This window comes from Nomascus leucogenys, chromosome 20 (assembly GCF_006542625.1).
Source record: "Nomascus leucogenys isolate Asia chromosome 20, Asia_NLE_v1, whole genome shotgun sequence".
Classification (NCBI taxonomy): Eukaryota; Metazoa; Chordata; class Mammalia; order Primates; family Hylobatidae; genus Nomascus; species Nomascus leucogenys.
The window spans coordinates 51,300,215-51,318,246 of record NC_044400.1 but is presented as its reverse complement, the minus strand read 5'-3'; positions in this window follow the sequence as shown (position 1 = coordinate 51,318,246).

Below are 18,032 nucleotides of genomic sequence, written 5' to 3'. Positions count from 1 at the left end.
AGATAGTGTACTCAAGGTTTGATTACCTAGGACAGAAGCCACTAGATGCTTAAAGCTGGTAGAATATCATATATGATAATCTTGATGAATTGCTGGAGGATGAGTGTATGAAAGTGAACATGGGAATACCCTAGCGCTGAAGTATTGGTGGTTCGACACCCTGCAGACTTTCCCTCTAGGAACTCCCCCAGGTTATGACAGAGAGAATTCTAGAAACCCTAGAAATCTCAATACATCACCTTCATGGGGGAGGAAAAGCATTCCTGTCATGACTCTTCTCCCTAAAGAAGGCCTTGTTTCCATAGGTAATGACATTAGCAGTTATGCAATTTTTACACCTCAGTGGTTAAGAGACTAGAGAACAGAAAGTGAGAAGGTTCCCTTGGGGACAAGAAACAGAAACACTTCTGAAGACCAAACCTCTAAGACACAGTTTCAATAAAACACCAAGAGCCAATCAGAATATTAGGTGACCCTCTCCTCTGCGACAATGCCACTGCTGTGTCTGCTGAAAATAAAGGAGAAAGAGAGAGTCTCAAAGGTTTTGGGAGGTTGGGGTGGATTGAGGGAGAAGAGGACACCTTATCTATAGAGAAATAAAAATAAGGATTACAGGAAACTTCTCAGTAGAAAGCATGCAAACAAGAAGAGAACAGAGTGATATATTTACAATATTGAAAGAAAAGGAAAAATCTGTCAACTAAAATTCTATATCCAGTAAAAATTTCACTGAAGAGTGAAGGAGAAGTTAATGGGTATGGGTTTCTAATCAAGGTGATAATTTTTTTGTAGAATTAGATACTGGTGACGGTCGCAGATACTGGGGATAGTTGCACAATTCTGTTTAAAAAACACTAGTAAATTGGACAGTTTAAAAAGCCAAAACGCATGTAGATTATATCTTAATAAGGCTGTTAAAAAAGTGAAAGAGAAATTTAAAAATTCTCTTTTCTGAGAACTCTTAAAGTTGTGAAAGATAAATTTAAAAGTTCTCTTTTCTGAAAACTTAGAAAAATTAATTTCCAGCTGATCTTCCTTGAAAGACCTTTTAAAAGAAGATCCTAAGGCAGAAATAAAATGGTTTAGGTCCAAAACTTGGATCTACACAAGAAAACAAGAGTGTCAGAACATGAACAAATATAAATAATATTATTTTATTTTTTCATAATTTATCTAAAAGATAACTGAGCAAAGGAATGATAACAATGCAATGGATGCTTATAGCATAAACATACACAGAATGAATGACCATAGTATCAACTGGAATGAGAGAAAGTAATTGAGAATGCTGTATTATTAGGCAACTGCATTACATGTGAAACAGGATAGTGCCTCTTGATGGTGGATTTAGATTCTTTTAAAATGTATGTGGCATGCCACAAAAAGAATAAAATACTTAGGAATACAGTTCACCAGGGAAAGATCTCTACAAGGAGAACTACAAAATACTCCTCAAAGAAATCAGAGATTACACAATCAAATGGAAAAATATTTCATGCTCATAAATAGTAATAAATAATATCATTAAAATGGCCATACTGTTCAAAGCAATTTATAGATTTAATGGTATTCCTATTAAAGTATTATCAACATTCATCAAAGAAATACAGAAAACTATTTTAAAATTTGTATGGAACCAAAAAAGAGCCCGATTAGCCAAGGCTATCCTAGGCAAAAAGAACAAAGCTGGAAGCATCATACTACTGGACTTCAAATTATACTAAAGGGTTAACAGTAACCAAAACAGCATGGTGCTGGTAGAAAAACAGACACATAAACCAATGGAACAGAATAGAGAACCCAGAAATAAGACTACACACCTACAACTATCTGGTCTTTGAAAAACTTGACAAAAGCAATGGGGAAAGGATTCCCTATTCAATAAATGGTGCTGGGATAACTGGCTACCATATGCAGATGATTGAAATGCCATCCTTACATCATATACAAAAATTAACTAAAGATGGATTAAAGACTTAAATGTAAAACCCAAAAGTATAACAACTCTGGAAGACAACCTGGGAAATACCATCAAGATATAGTCACAGGCACAGATTTCATGACAAATATGCCAAAAGAAATTGCAACAAAAGAAAAAATTGACAAACAGGATCTAATTAAACTAAAGAGCTTCTGCACATCAAAATAAACTGTCAACAGAATAAACAGACAACCTATAGAATGGTCAAAAAATTTTCCAAACTATGCAGCCAACACAGGTCTAATATCAAGTATCTATTAGTATATTGAGCAAATTTACAATAAAAAACCAAAATACCCCATTGAAAAGTGGGCAAAGGACATGAACAGACACTTTCCAAAAGAAGAGCATGTGGCAAAAAAAATGTACGAAAAGAAGCTCAACATCACCGATCATTAGAGAAATGAAAATCAAAACTACAACGAGATACCATCTTACACTAGTCAGAATGGCTATTTTTAAAAAGTCAAAAAATAACAGATCCTGGAGAGGCTGTGAAGAAAAAAGAATGCTTATATGCTGTTGGTAGGAGTGTAAATTAGTTCAGCCATTGTGGAAGACAGTGTGGTGAATATGCAAAGACCTAAAGGCAGAAATACCATTTGACCCAAAGGGATACAAATTATTATATTATGAAGATACATGCACATGTATGTTCATTGCAGCACTATTCACAACAGCGGAAACAAGAAATAAACCTAAAAGTCCATCAATGATAGACTAGATGAAGAAAATTTGGCACATATGCATCATGGAATACTATGCAGCCATGAAAAATAATGAGATCATGTCCTTTGCAGGGATATGGATGGAGCTTGAGGCCATTTATCCTTAGCAAACTAACACAGGAACAGAAAACCAAATACCATATGTTTCACTTGTAAGTGGAAGCTAAATGATGAGAACACATAAACACATAGAGGGGAACAACACACAATAGGGACTTTTGGAGGGTGGCAGGAAAAATAACTAATGGGGACTAGGTTTAATACCTAGGTTATAAAATAATCTGTACAACAAACTCCATGACACAAGTTTACCTGTATAACAAACCTGCACTTGTACCCCTGAATTTTAAGTATAAAATAAAATAAAATAAAATAAAACGTATGTTGCAAATCTCAGGGAAACCAAATTTCAAACAAAGAAATAATAATAATACATCAAGAGATGATAATATTGAATTATATAAAATGCTCAATTAAAACCAGAGAAGGCAGAAAAATATAAAACAAGCAAAAGAACATGCACAACAAATAGAAACATTACAAAGATAGTACATTTTATCCAAACAATATCAGTAATTGCTTTAAATATAAGTGATCTAAATACTGGTTAAAAGGCAGAGATTGTCAAAAAAGATAAATATTAGCACCTATCTCAAATTATATATAAGAATTTTATAAAATTATCTTTAATACTCTAAATAAATTACAGTATTCTTAATGCTGAATTGCACAGAATGTTATATTAATAGTAGCAACAACTTTTAAGTAAACGTCTAATAATATTCCAAATAGTTTGAAAATTTTTAGAAATATTAACATTATCTTTTCTTTTTTTGCCCTTTTTGGGTTTTGTTTGTACTTTTTCTCTCTTACAATCCCTAGCTAAACTATACTCTTGTCTCAGTCATGATTTAATACAGACAACTACAACAAATTCTTCTAATGACTTCATTGATCAGCCACTATGTGACTTCCAAACCTAACAAGTCCTTTTAGTTATGCATAATATTCTCCATGATTTCACTCTCCCTTCTTGCTGAATTAGCATTACTGACATTAAAATTTGTCTAAATTAGATAGAATATTGAGATTTTTCAATAGGGTATTCAGTTAATTTATAATAGTCATAAAATTTATTTCAGAAGATCCTCTTTAGATAATTTTATTGTTGCTTACTGCTAATACACAGAGATTTCTAAACACTGTCTAGAAAACTATCAAGGTTTCATAAATTTAGTAAATTAAAATTATATTGTATTCTTTTGTCATCAAACAATAAATAATTCATGTAATTTATAAGATTTATAAGAAAATTCAATAGCTTTCCATTTGAAATAGGCATTAATTTTGTTTCAAAGACTATACTGTACAACTCTGTTTTGTTTTACCAATCATATGTATGTTTCTTTTCAATTATTCCTTTTTGTTAGTTTTTAATATGTGCAACCATTTTTGTTATAATCAATCTATTTTCATCACAAAATACATTTCTTTGAAGGAAAATGTTGGTATCTCTGCTATATATTATTACATATTTTTAATTATCTTCAGTTCCAGAATTTCCGAATTTTATTTTTAGCTCTAGCAAAAAAATTTGCCTATCAATATCCAAATAATCTACCAAGTTTCATTTCAATTCTCACCTACACAAATTCTTAATCATGTGTAATGATTATGATTTATCTAAATACATTAAAATTTTTATTGACAAATAATTTAAATCTATTTAATTGATTTAATTGATTATGTTATTCAGAGATAATTGGATTTCTTGCCATAGAATAGATAAGAGGAAATTACCTAGAAATTTGTGTTTATTTTTTCCTGGTACTTCAAACCATTTTCCCAGCAAGTCACTGGCACCATATGTACACAGTTCAATAAGGTTTTCATATAAATATACCTTGAAGAAAACTTTCCAAAATGAAAAAGTATATAATTTTAGATGCTAATCTGTTCAGTTCCAGAAAATCAAGAAAAAATGCAGTATTTTTAAAGTCTTGAAATTATCATTGTTGTCATTATCAATGATTCTTAAGGAAGAGCAGAGTGTTGTCAATGTGTGGAATTTTATGTCTCGATTTAGAAGTTTTCAGAAAATATTTTTTAATTTCAACTGACCAAAGTTTTGTAACAAGTAGAGCCATAAAAGTAGAGTACAATGGTGTGGCTATATCAATATTATTATTTTATTACAATTAAAAATTTCAAATTTGAAAATGCTCAATTATTTCTAACTACAGAGCAGTTTTTTTAAAGTTCTGAATTTTTTTGTTTTATTAGATTTAATTAATAAAATATTTTTTAACTTTATTTCCTAATTTCATTGCTTCATTGTATGAAATTTATTTATATATTTCCCTAATTTATGATTCTAATTATTATTAGTTTTTAATTCAAACATGGGCTTTAACAGAATATAAAATGTATTTTGGTAAGAAATGTAAAAGTTTAACACTTTCAACTTTTAACAGTACAGGTTTTGAGCACAATTATCAGACATTTACATGATATAGATAAGCAACTGTTTTTGGTTGCAGTAAGTAAACTGTTTTTCAATCCAGAAATATAAATTGTTATATTCTGTAGTAACTTTTTTCACAGTATGTCACAGGCTTTTTAGGTTCCTCTGATTTGTGCAAAATGTCAGTAGGTGCTCCAGGCTCTTCATTACTTAAACCATTAAAACCCTCTACTCTGTTTTAATACAGACTCAAAAGACTTATATTTAAATGGAACTTTAGAAATGTATCCAAGTTTCATTGTCTTTTTATTCTAGACATTTGTGAAAGCTAAAGTATTTAGTTGAAGTAACAGTTGCATAGTTTGAGATTAATGATATACTGGCAAGTTTTCTAATTTAGAGAAATATTTTACTTTATTTTTACTATTTATTACTTTTTATTTATTTTTTCAATTTCAGTAGCTTTTGGGGTATAAGTGGTTTTTGGTTACATAGATGAATTGCACAGTGGTGAAGTCTGAAATTTTAGTGCATCTGTCACCTTAGTAGTATGCATTCTATTCAACATACAGTTTTTTCCCTAGCCCCCTTTTACTCTCCACCTTCTGAATCTCCTGATTCCATTATATCACTGTGTACGCCTTTGGATACTTATACCTTAGTTCCCACTTATAAGTGAGTACATACAGTAATTTTTTTTATTTCTGAGTTACTTCACTTAGAATAATGGCCTCCAGCTCCATCCAAGTTGCTCCAAGAGACATTATTTCATTCATTTTTATGGCTGAGTAGTTTTGCATAGTGTATATATACCACATTTTTTTATCCACTCATTGGTCAACAGGCACTTATGTTGGTTCCACATCTTTGCAATTGTGAATTGTGCTGCAATAATCATACACGTGCAGGTATGTTTTTGATACACTGAACAGTGATACCCAGAAGTAGAATTGCAGGATTGAAAAGTAAATCTACTTTTAGTTCTTTAAGAAATCTCTGTAGTTTTCCATAGAGGTTGTACTAGTTTACATTCCGACCTCTGGTGTGTAACTGTAGCATTTTCAGCACATCCATGCCAACATCTACTGTTTTCTAACTTTTTAATAATGGCTACTCTTCCAGGAATAGGTGGTATCTCACTGTAGTTTTAATTTACATTTCCCTGATGATTAGAGATGTTGAGCATTTTTAAAATATGTTTGTTGGCCATTTTTATAGCTTCTTTTGAGAATTGTCTATTTATGTCATTTGTCCACTAGAATTATTTGTTTTTTCCTTGCTGATTTGTTGGAGTTTTCTGTAGATTTTGGATATTAGTCTTTTGTCAGATACATAGCTTGCAAATGTTTTTTTTTTTTTTTCCTATTCTGTGGGTTTTCGGTTTAGTCTGATAATTATGTCTTTTGCTATGCTGAAGCTTTTAAATTTAATGAAGTCTCATATATTTATTTTTGTTTTAGATGTATTTGCTTTTGGGGTCTTACAAACTCTTTGCCTATGCTAATGTCCAGAAGAGGTTTTCCTAGGTTATCTTCTAGAATTTTTATGGTTTCAGGTATGACATTTAAGTCTTTGATTCATCAGGTGAGAGATTGGAATACAGCTTCATTCCTCTATATGTAGCTTGCAGCTTTCCCACCATCATTTATTAAATATGATGTCCTTTCCCTAATTTATGTTTTGGATGCTTTGTCAAAGATCAGTTGGCTCTGAGTGTTTGATTTTATTTCTGAGTTCTTTATTCTGTTCCATTGGTAGATGTGTCTTCTTTTATAATAGTATCATGCTGTTTGGGTAACTATAGCCTTGTAGTATAATTTGAAGTTCAGTATTGTGAGACCTCCAGATTTGTTCTTTTTGCTTAGGATTGCTTTGGCTAGTTGGGCCCTGTTTGGTTCTAAATAAATTCTAGCATTTTTTTCTCAAATTTTGTGAAAAATCATGTTGGTATTTTGATAGGAATTGCATTGAATCTATAGATTGCTTTGGGCAGTATGGTCATTGATACTTCCAATCCATGAGTATGGGATGTATTTCCATTTGTTTGTGTCATCTATGACTTTTTTCAGCAGTGCTTTTGGTTTTCCTTGTAGAGATTTTTCACCTCCTCGGTTAAGTATATTCCTAGTATTTTTGTTTGTTTCATTTTTCTTTTCTTTTTTTTTTTTTTTAGCGGTTGTAAAAGTTTGTAAATGTAAAAGGGATTGAGGTTTTTTCTTCTTTTTTTTTTTTTTTGGTTGGGGGAGGATAGGGTCTCACTTTGTCACCCAGGCTGGAGTACAGTAGTGCGATCTTGTGAACTCGACTCACTGCAACCTCCACTTCCCAGGTTCAAGGCATTTTCGTGTCTCAATGTCCCAAGTAGCTGGGACTACAGGCCCACATCACCACACATGGCTATTTTTTGTATTTATTGATAGAGAGGGAGTTTCACCTTGTTGGCCAGGCTGGTCTCAAACCGCTGACCTCAAGTGATTCATCTGCCTCAGCCTCCCAAAGTGCTGGGATTACAGGCTTGAGCCTGGCCCTAGGGATTGAGTTCTTGATTTGATTATTGCTTCGTCATTGTTGATGTAGAGCAATGCTATTGTGTGAATTAATTTTGTAGCCTGAAACTGAAACTTTACTGAATTTATTTATCAAATCTAGGAGTCTTTTGGAGGACTCTTCAGGGTTTTCTAGGTATATGATTGTATCATTGGCAAACAGTAATAGTTTGACTTGCTCTTTTCTACTTTGGATGCCCTTTGTTTTCTTCTTACGCCTGATTGCTCTGGCTTGGACTTCCTGTAGAATTATTTTAAATAATAAAATAATAAATAAATACTATATAAACATTCCAGAGCCTAATATTGAATGTGCTGATCTAGCACAAGGGATTGCAACCTTTACCAATAATAGAAATCCCATTGTTACTATCCTTCAATACCTTCTAGAATATTTTCTTATAGTAATTATTTAATATTTTTATTTAACTATCAATAATGAACCTTTTTATTCTTCTTTATTTGCCTAACATCAGGAAAATTAAACAAATGATCTACTGTTGTGGAATGATTGCATATCATTTATCTTAGACACAACAGTTAAGTACAATTTGCTTTGGAAATTTTATCAACTCTAAGAATGAGTATGGGTTTCATAAGACTCTTGTGAATATTTTTCTAATCCTGAGGAGGAAAAAACATAATGCATAGTCTTCATTATTTCTGACATAATATGACTACTGGCCTATTTACTTCTGCAAGAAATTTTATTTGTGTCCCAAAATAAAATTTTCTTTTGAATATAAATGCCTCTGAATCTGATTTATGGCATCTGCACATAGAGTTAGCAAAATTAAAATTATGTTTATAAATATTATATGAATATTAAAATTAAAAAGAACCATTTTAATTGAGAGAGAAAATATAAAATTATTATACACAGTAATATATTTATATTCAAGGCATTTGAATACATTTAATTCTTAGACGCACAGTTTTCCTCAAAAGGATGTCTTTTTATCTACAGAGAAAAATATTCTACAATTTGACATGTATTTTATCTCTGTTACTTTATGATTTCAATATTTTTAAAAAAAATTATGCCTCTGAGTCTACCTGTGAAAAGGATAATTGACATTAGTTAAAATATTTTAAATTTTTAATATATGACCAATATGATTACTTTATAATTATTTGAATTTGAAGGGTCCCTAAAAGAAAATGATGGATTAAAATATATTGCCTCAACTGTGTTCAAAGAAAACTTCTCATTAATGAAATATCAGAATAAAACTAGTCAATATAATATGGGCTTATATCGTATATATTATTTAATCAGATAATTGAAAGAAATCAAGGAGAGATTAAAAAAAAAACACAGGTCAAGATAACCTGTTCTATAAATACTTACGCTTTGCTTCACAGGCTGTTGTGAGAGTTTGCATAATTTTATTATCTTAAAGTTTACCTTTCTACTTTGTAAATTTTACTTTCCACTTAAAGTTTGTAGCAACTGAAGAAGCATTACAACCTAAATTATAGATTAGACATTACGACACCATTGTTAGAAGAAACTATACAGAAAAGAAACAAAGCTAAAGTAGACTAATTGTAAACTCATTAATACCAAATTGATTCAATGGCAATTTACATTTTGGAAAATCCCTGTTTTTTTTTTTTTTTGTATATCCAGAGACATTATCATAGATCCATGTCAATTAACACATGTGCACACCAGGGAGGAGATACATCGTTTATGCATATAAGCAAGATGAATCAATTTCACAATTCTACAAGTAACTGGTGGATAGAGGGGCATTTTTAGGCATTTTCATATTATCTATAGCTCTTTTTTTAGTTCTCAATTCTCAAAGGAAAATTATTACCCGATTATTTAAGGAATGGGTTCCTTTTGGGATGAAGCATAAGTAATTTGTATATATCAAAAATGAGTTCCATCATATTAAATTCACCTTTTAAAAATGATTGACACTGGAAAATCACCAGATATATCCTTCACCTTCAAAATCACTTGATATAGCAAAGCCATACATACCGACTTCTGCAGATAAAGTTTATAAAGAACTCAAGGTGAAGAAAAAGACATGAATAAAACAAAAATTTAGTCATTCTAAATGCTTTTATCTTCTCTAGATGTGAATTTTCATGTGTCTGTGGCTCATTTGTTTTTCTAAACATCAACATTATTTCAAATGATTTCAAATTAGCTAAGAAATCATTTAAATTTTTGTCACATGACAAGTCTAATATTTGCTTCAGGAATTTTCATTTTTATGTATACAAACTTAAATTTTGTATATTTTTTTATAAAATAAATTCATGTATAATAAATATAAATGTATTACTAACATGTCCTCACTCCACCTTCTTACAATTTTATCTGTTCTTCACATTTACAACTTGAATTTTCCCACATGAAAGAAAGGTACAATTTTTCTATATTTTGTTGCACTCTTCTCATAAGCCTAATTAGATTTTTTTGAACTCATGGAATTAATCTATTCCTTGTGGAAGAATATTTGCCCAGCAAAAATCTAGTTGAATACTATCTTATTTTAACTTAGAAGAAGGGAAATTGACAGAAATAAAGATATTCTTTGAAACCAATGAGAAAAAAGACACAACATACCAGAATCTCTGGGACATGTTCAAAGTAGTGTGTAGAGGGAAATTTAGAGCACTAAATGCCCACAAGAGAAAGCAGGAAAGATCTAAAATTGACATGCTAACATCACAATTAAAAGAACTAGAGAAGCAAGAGCAAACACATTCAAAAGCTAGCAGAAGGCAAGAAATAACTAAGATCAGAGCAGAACTGAAGGAGATAGAGACACAAAAAAACCCTTCAAAAAATCAATGAATCCAGGAGCTGTTTTTTTGAAAAGATCAACAAAATTGATAGACCGCTAGCAAGGCTAATAAAGAAGAAAAGAGAGAATAATCAAATAGATGCAATAAAAAATGATAAAGGGGATATCACCACTGATCCCACAGAAATACAAACTACCGTCAGAGAATACTATAAACACTTCTATGCAAATAAACTAGAAAATCTAGAAGAAATGGATAAATTCCTGGACACATACACCCTCCCAAGACTAAACCAGGAAGAACCTGAATCACTGAATAGACCAGTAACAGGCTGTGAAATTGAGTCAATAATCAATAGCTTACCAACCAAAAAAAGTCCAGGACCAGACGGATTCACAGCCGAATTCCACCACAGGTACAAGGAGGAGCTGGTACCATTCTTTCTGAAACTATTCCAATCAATAGAAAAAGAGGGAATACTCCCTAATTCATTTTATGAGGCCAGCATCATCCAGATACCAAAGTCTGACAGAGACACAACAAAAAAAGAGAATTTTAGACCAATATCCTTGATGAACATCAATACAAAAATCCTCAGTAAAATACTGGCAAACTGAATCCAGCAGCACATCGAAAAGCTTATCCACCATGATCAAGTGGGCTTCATCCCTGGGATGCAAGACTGGTTCAACATTTGCTAATCAATAAATGTAATTCAGCATATAAACAGAACCAATGACAAAAACCACATGATTATCTCAATAGATGTAGAAAAGGCCTTTGACAAAATTCAACAACCCTTCATGCTAAAAACTCTCAATAAATTAGGTATGGATGGGATGTATCTCAAAATAATAAGAGCTATTTATGACAAACCCACAGCCAATATCATACTGAATGGGCAAAAACTGGAAGCATTCCCTTTGAAAACGGGCACAAGACAGGGATGCCCTCTCTCACCACTCCTATTCAACACAATGTTGGAAATTCTGGCCAGGGCCATCAGGCAGGAGAAAAAAATAGAGAGTATTCAATTAGGAAAAGAGGAAGTCAAATTGTCCCTGTTTGCAGATGACATGATTGTATATTTAGAAAACCCCATCTTCTCAGCCCCAAATCTCCTTAAGCTGATAAGCAACTTCAGCAAAGTCTCAGGATACAAAATCAATGTGCAAAAATCACAAGCATTCTTATACACCAATAACACACAAACAGAGAGCCAAATCATGAGTGAACTCCCATTCACAATTGCTTCAAAGAGAATAAACGACCTAGGAATCCAAGTTACAAGGGATGTGACGGACCTCTTCAAGGAGAACTACAAACCACTGCTCAACAAAATAAAAGAGGACACAAAAAAATGGAAGAACATTCCATGCTCATGGATAGGAAGAATCAATATCGTGAAAATGGCCATACTGCCCAAGGTAATTTATAGATTCAATGCCATCCCTATCAAGCTACAATGACTTTCTTCACAGAATTGGGAAAAATCAATTCAGCAGTCAGCTGTGACACGCAAATGGCTCCCAGTAATAGGGTGAGGATGAGCCAAGTACAGATGCAGGTACGGAATGAAACATTTTGATCCCTCTGTGTGCGGCAGTGCATTGGGATAGCTGCAGTGATTGTGGTATAGCTCGCTATGGGTAGGGAGAAGTCTCTGGGGAATCGCAGACAAACATGGAGACTCTAGACAGTTTGGGACTAAAATGCACGGAGTGTTGCTTCTCAAAGTTGGTTTGTCAAGTGCTATAAGACTTAGGTGAACAAAAAAAGGGACTCCCTTGGAAACGTTTGCAAAGAAGAGTAAGACCTCGTTTATCTGGCAACTTCCATTGTCCAGAGAACACAAATGAGGTAAGTGAGCATGAGAGCCTCTGAGCAGTCTACAGATGAAATAAACACCATGCCTCAAGTTTCATTGTTATTGGGAACAACACACCTCACAAAAAAGACTTTTCACACTTGCTTTAGGATCAAAGCTAGTCAATTTGGTTATTTGATTTCCTGGTGTGGTAGTTCAGTTTCGAAAAAGGAGTCTATTTCTTCAGTCCTTGAATCTAGTCCAGCTTAGTGACTTGTTTTACCCAATAAAAGGCAGCAAAAGTGACGGAATGTCAGTTCTAATCTGCGAGAGTTTTGCATAATTCTGTTCTCTCTCTTGGAATCCCACTATCCCCATGTAGAAAAGGTCAAACTAGCCTGCTGGAGGGTGAGAGACCACGTTAAGGAGCACTCAACTGTCCCAGCTGAGGCCATCCTAAACCAGCAGAAGCCAAACATGTGAGAGAGCCCAGCCAACATCAGCAGAACTGCCTAGCCAACCCATAGCCACATAGAGAAACATGGCTGAGACCAGTGGAGCCAGGTGGCACATAGACATGTGAGCAATAGTAAAAGCCTATTTTTTTAAGCCACTGAGTTTTGGGGTGTTTTGTTACTCAGCAACAGCTAACTGATACACCTGGTCTGCTACAGATTGGAAAGCAGGGGTTGGGTAGAGAGAGGGAAGGGTTAGTAGAGACAAGCAGACAAACAAACAACTAAAAGGCAGAAACAGGAATTCAAAGAATATTATCATTTGGGGCCATTTAGGGAAGTGGAAGCAGTTCGTGGCACCTTATAAGATCCTGACCACTGACAGTTTTAAAGCGTAATAGAAGACTACTGACTCTGAGTCATCTAGAAAAATGAAGTGAAATGTAGTGTCCTTGTTAGGAAGTCAAGTGGATGAACCATATTTAAGAAAGACTGCCATTAAAAAATAGTTAAAATATAAAAAGAAGGGAAATTGAATTGAAATGCTTAATTGCTTATTTCATCTTTTAAAAATGAAGAAACACATAGATGTCCTAAAGTAGATGTTAAATTATATTTAATTTGGTAAGATTTCAAAAGAAAAGGTCTTAGTGGTTGTTTCAAGGATTTTTTTTAAAATGGCTAAAAATCAAATTTTAAGTTTGTGAATGTCACCTGAGAAAGGTTTGCTAACTTAACAAGATTTATTCTCACTGAGTACTTGTGAGACATATGGTTGGCATCTATTATGTCCTGCTTTTTCTTTCACTCATACATGTCTGCTGCACTGCAACAGGAGAAAAGGTAAAATAGTAAAATTTTTAGAAAGACAGTCAGTTTATTGTTTACAACTAAAGAAAAATATATGTATATGCTATCGTGACACATATGTGTTAATGTCTTCAAGAACACTGTTCATATTATCATATGCAAATTAGTGCAGGGCACCTTTGTTAGATGTATTTATGTTGGTTCTAGTTTTCTTCTAGTAATTAGCATAGAATCACCAAACAACATTCCATTTAGAGAAAGCGGATTTTAAAGCAGAGATGTTTTAGAGATTTTAGAGATTCTAGGAGAGATACTTCCAGAGTCTGCTTTAGCAAATCTTACCGGAGGAGATACCTTTAAAGTGTGTTAAAAGAGTAATGCCACAAAGATTGCTTTTTATTGTGAGAGTCTTTTATTCTTTTTTCTGTGATCATAATGTTAAGTTGTAGGCACCAAACTGGTTCACTCAGAATAATTCAAAGGCTGAATTTCATGGTAAAGTAGACTCATAGTAAGTCAGGATAGAAGAGCATCTATAATACTTTATAATCTTTTTCCTAGAAAATAGTTTTTAATTAAGAAAAAAAGCAATTCACATTTTCTTGAAAATCAGCAATGGGCTTAAATTTGGATAAATGTAAATGATCAGTCATTTGGAGAAATATAAATAATCATTCTGAAAGAAACATTGTGATCATTTTTAGAAATTACCTAAATGTCTATTGTATTTACTGTCAGTGCTCCGCTCTAGCAGTGTCTCTTGGCTACTTTCATCATTTTAGTCACACTTGACTCCGTGTTTTCACTCCCAACAACTAGCATCTGTTTCTCTTTGTTGGAGGTTGGCCTGAGTCTGATAGAACACCCTTTGGACCTTTGTAGAGAGATAACATTTCCTGGGAATTTGTGATCACCCTTCTCTCTCCCTCCACAGGCCTTAAAAAATGACTAACCAATTGAAGTGGTACAAACACTCCCCTTGATTCTGGCTGTGAGCTACTAAGTTTCCTCTCTGGGATTGGGGCAACTTTACCTACTGAAAGACACTGCTTGATATTGTCCTTTATTTGTACTACTTCTATTCCTGTCCTAGTTTCCCAGGGTTTTGTTGTTTTCCAGGAACACTTCCTAAGAAGCTACCTTCAGATTAAACTTCTTGTCAAAATCTGCTCCTAGGCAAATTGATTTATGTGTCCAGATATAGAGATAATGATGATTATAAATAGATATGTGAATAGGTGGATATACAGATGGAGGTAATTAGTTTCCTAGAGCTACTATAGAAAGAACTCCAGACTAGTTAGCTTTAAAACAACAAAAATTTATTCTGTTTCAGTTCTGGAAGTTAGAGGTCTGAAATCAAGGTATCAGTAGGGTCATGCTTCCTCCAAGACTCCAGGAAGAATTTCTTCTTGCTTCTTCCTAGCTTCTGTTGGTGGCCATCAATCTTTGATATTCCTTGGCTTTCAGAGGTGTTACTTCAATCTCTGCTTCTGTTGTCACACAGTGCTCTCTCTATGTATCTCTCTTTTTGTAAGAATAATGACTGATGTCCTTATTGGATTAAGGTCACACCTGACCCCAATAGGACCTCATCTTAACTATTTACATTTGCAATAATCCTATTTCCAAATACTATCACATTTTAAGTGTTGAGAGTTGGGACTTCAACATAATTTTTTGGGGAACACAATTCAACCCATAATAGATGATAGATAATAGATAGATAGATAGATAGATAGATAGATAAAGTAGATCACAGACAGAAATATAAAGATGTCATTCTAAACAGTTTTATGGCTCATTATTTTTTATTATCATATCATAAATATGTTTCATGCATTCAAAGAATAAGCTATGTACTGGGTAACAAGTGTAGGTGAAGAGTGCTGTGGTGGGGAGCTTATATGCAACCCCGCGCCCCTTTCCCTACTTTTTCCCACTCCTTACAACTAAAATTTTACTTAGTAACTCACTAGAACTAGCCTATTACCCTAAGAAATATTTGCATTCCAGCCTGGGCGACAGAGTGAGACTCCATCTCAAAAAAAAAAAAAAAAAAAAGAAATATTTGCATTTATGGAAGTATTTAAGGTACTTACCTATTTTAAATAAAAATAAAATAAAATAGTACACATAAAAAGAAAAACTCTATACCAGAGTAAAGCCTAGTCCTAATTGATTTGTTATAAAAACTATAAAAAGAAAAAAACTTAAAAGCCAACATTATAATTTAAAAGAGGACCCATTATTAATCTGTTCAGTGAATTAATTTTTTCCTGGTTCAGTTTTGGAACAGTGTATGCATCCAGGAATTTATTCATCTCTTTTAAGTTTTCTAGTTTGTGTGCATAGAGGTGTGTTTGTAGACGTGTTTGCAGTAGTTTCTGATGGTTATTTTAATTTTTGTGGGATCAATGGTATTATCTCCTTCATTTCTAATTGTGTTTATTTGGATATTCTCTCTTTTCCCCGTTATTAATCTAGCTAGTGGCCTGTTTTGCTTATTAATTTTTTCAGAAAAACAACTCCTTGATTCATTGATCTTTTGAATGGATTTTTGTGTCTCAATTCTTTCAGCTCAGCTCTGATTTTGGTTAATTTTTGTCTTCTGCTAATTTTGGGGTTGATTTGTTCTTGCTTCTCTAATTCTTTCTGTTGTGATGTTAGGTTGTTAATTTGACATCTTTCTAGCTTTTTAATGTGGGTATTTAGTGTTACGAGTTTCCCCCTTAACACTGCCTTAGCTGCCTCTGAGAGTTTCTGGTGAGTTATATCTTTGTTCTCGTTAGATTCAAAGAAATTCTTGATTTCTGCCTTAATTTCATTATCTACCAAGAAGTCAACCATGAGCATGTTTAATTTCCATGTAATTGCATGGTTTTGAGCAATTTTCTTAGTCTTGACTTCTATTTTATTGAGCTGTGGTCCAAGAGTGTGTCTGATATGATCTTGTGGTTTTTTTTTTTTGTATTTTCTAAGGATTGTTTTATATCCAATTATGTAGTCAATTTTAGAGTGTGTGCCATGAGGTAATGAGGAGAATGTATATTGTGTTGTTTTTTTCTTTATTTTATTTTTTTAAGAGACAGGTTCTTGCACTGTGTTGCAGGCTGGAGTGCAATGGCGTGATGTAGGTCACTGCAGGCTCAAGCTCCTGGGTTAAAGCAATCTTCCTGCCTTGGCCTTCCAGGTAGCTGCTACAACCAGTGCATGCCACTATACCCAGCTAATTTTATTTTTTATTTTTGTAGAGACAGGGTCTCACTATGTTGCCCAGCTGGTCTTGAACTCCTGACCTCAAGCAATCCTCTCACCTTGGCCTCCCAAAAAGCCTGAATTACAGGCAGAGTAATTTTGGGTCTTGCTATTTTATCCAGCTTGCTATTCTGTGTAGTTTTACTGGGGACTTCATTTCATTTACATTCAAGGTCCATATTGATGTGTGTGGATTTGATACTGTCATTGTGTTGTTAGCTGGTTATTATGCTGGCTTATTTGTGTGGTTGTTTTATAGTGTGACTGGTCTGTGTATTTAAATGTGCTTTTGTATTAGCTGATAATGGTTTTCTTTCTATATTTAGTACTCTTTTAAAGATCTCTTGTAAGGCAGGTCTGGTGGTAGCGAACTCCCCCAACATTTGCTTATTTGAAAATAATCTTATTTCTCCTTTGCTTAGGAAGCTTAATTTGGCTTGATATAAAAATTCTTGGAAAATCTCTTTCTTTAAAAACATTGAATATAGGTTTTTTTGGCTTGTAGTCTCTTCTGGCTTGTAGGGTTTCAGCTGAGAGGTCCAACATCTCTTAAAGAAAATGAGGAAATGGAATAATAAAGATTAATAAATTAATCAGCTAGAACATAGAAAATTTAAAAATGCATAAACGAACCTTGCAGGTGACTTTGGAAAAAACTGCTAGTTGTTCCCAAAAAACTAGCTAGTTGTTGTTTACTCTCTATGAAGTGGCTACACTCTCTGGGGTATATACCCTGGTTCTTTCTCATGGTTGAATAAGAATTCAGGACAGGGACACATGTGGGTGGGTTAAGGAGTGGAAAGTTTAATAGAAGAAAGGAGAGAAGAGAGAAGCTCCTTGCAAGACAGAGAAACCTCTGAAACAGCAGGAGGCAACGAATCTCTGCAGATTTTATAGGCAGGCCGGATAAGGCAGTATCTCATTACATAGGGCTCACAGATTGGTTCCATCAGTCATGAAGTCTACATAGTGCTTGGGGAAGGCTGGTTGTCCCGCCCTAATCTTATTATGCAAGTGGACTTTCCAGTTGATTGGTGCCATTTTGTCTGCTTCTTACTGTACATTTGGCTGACAAAGAGAAGGAAAGACAGAGCCGCCATCTTGAAAACGTCTAGTCCTTAGCTCCTGCCAGCATTCACCCGTGCAAGCTCCCAGCTTGCAGTCTGCTCTTTGCTAGAAAATGATTTGGGGCTACTTTTCATTAAAAAGAA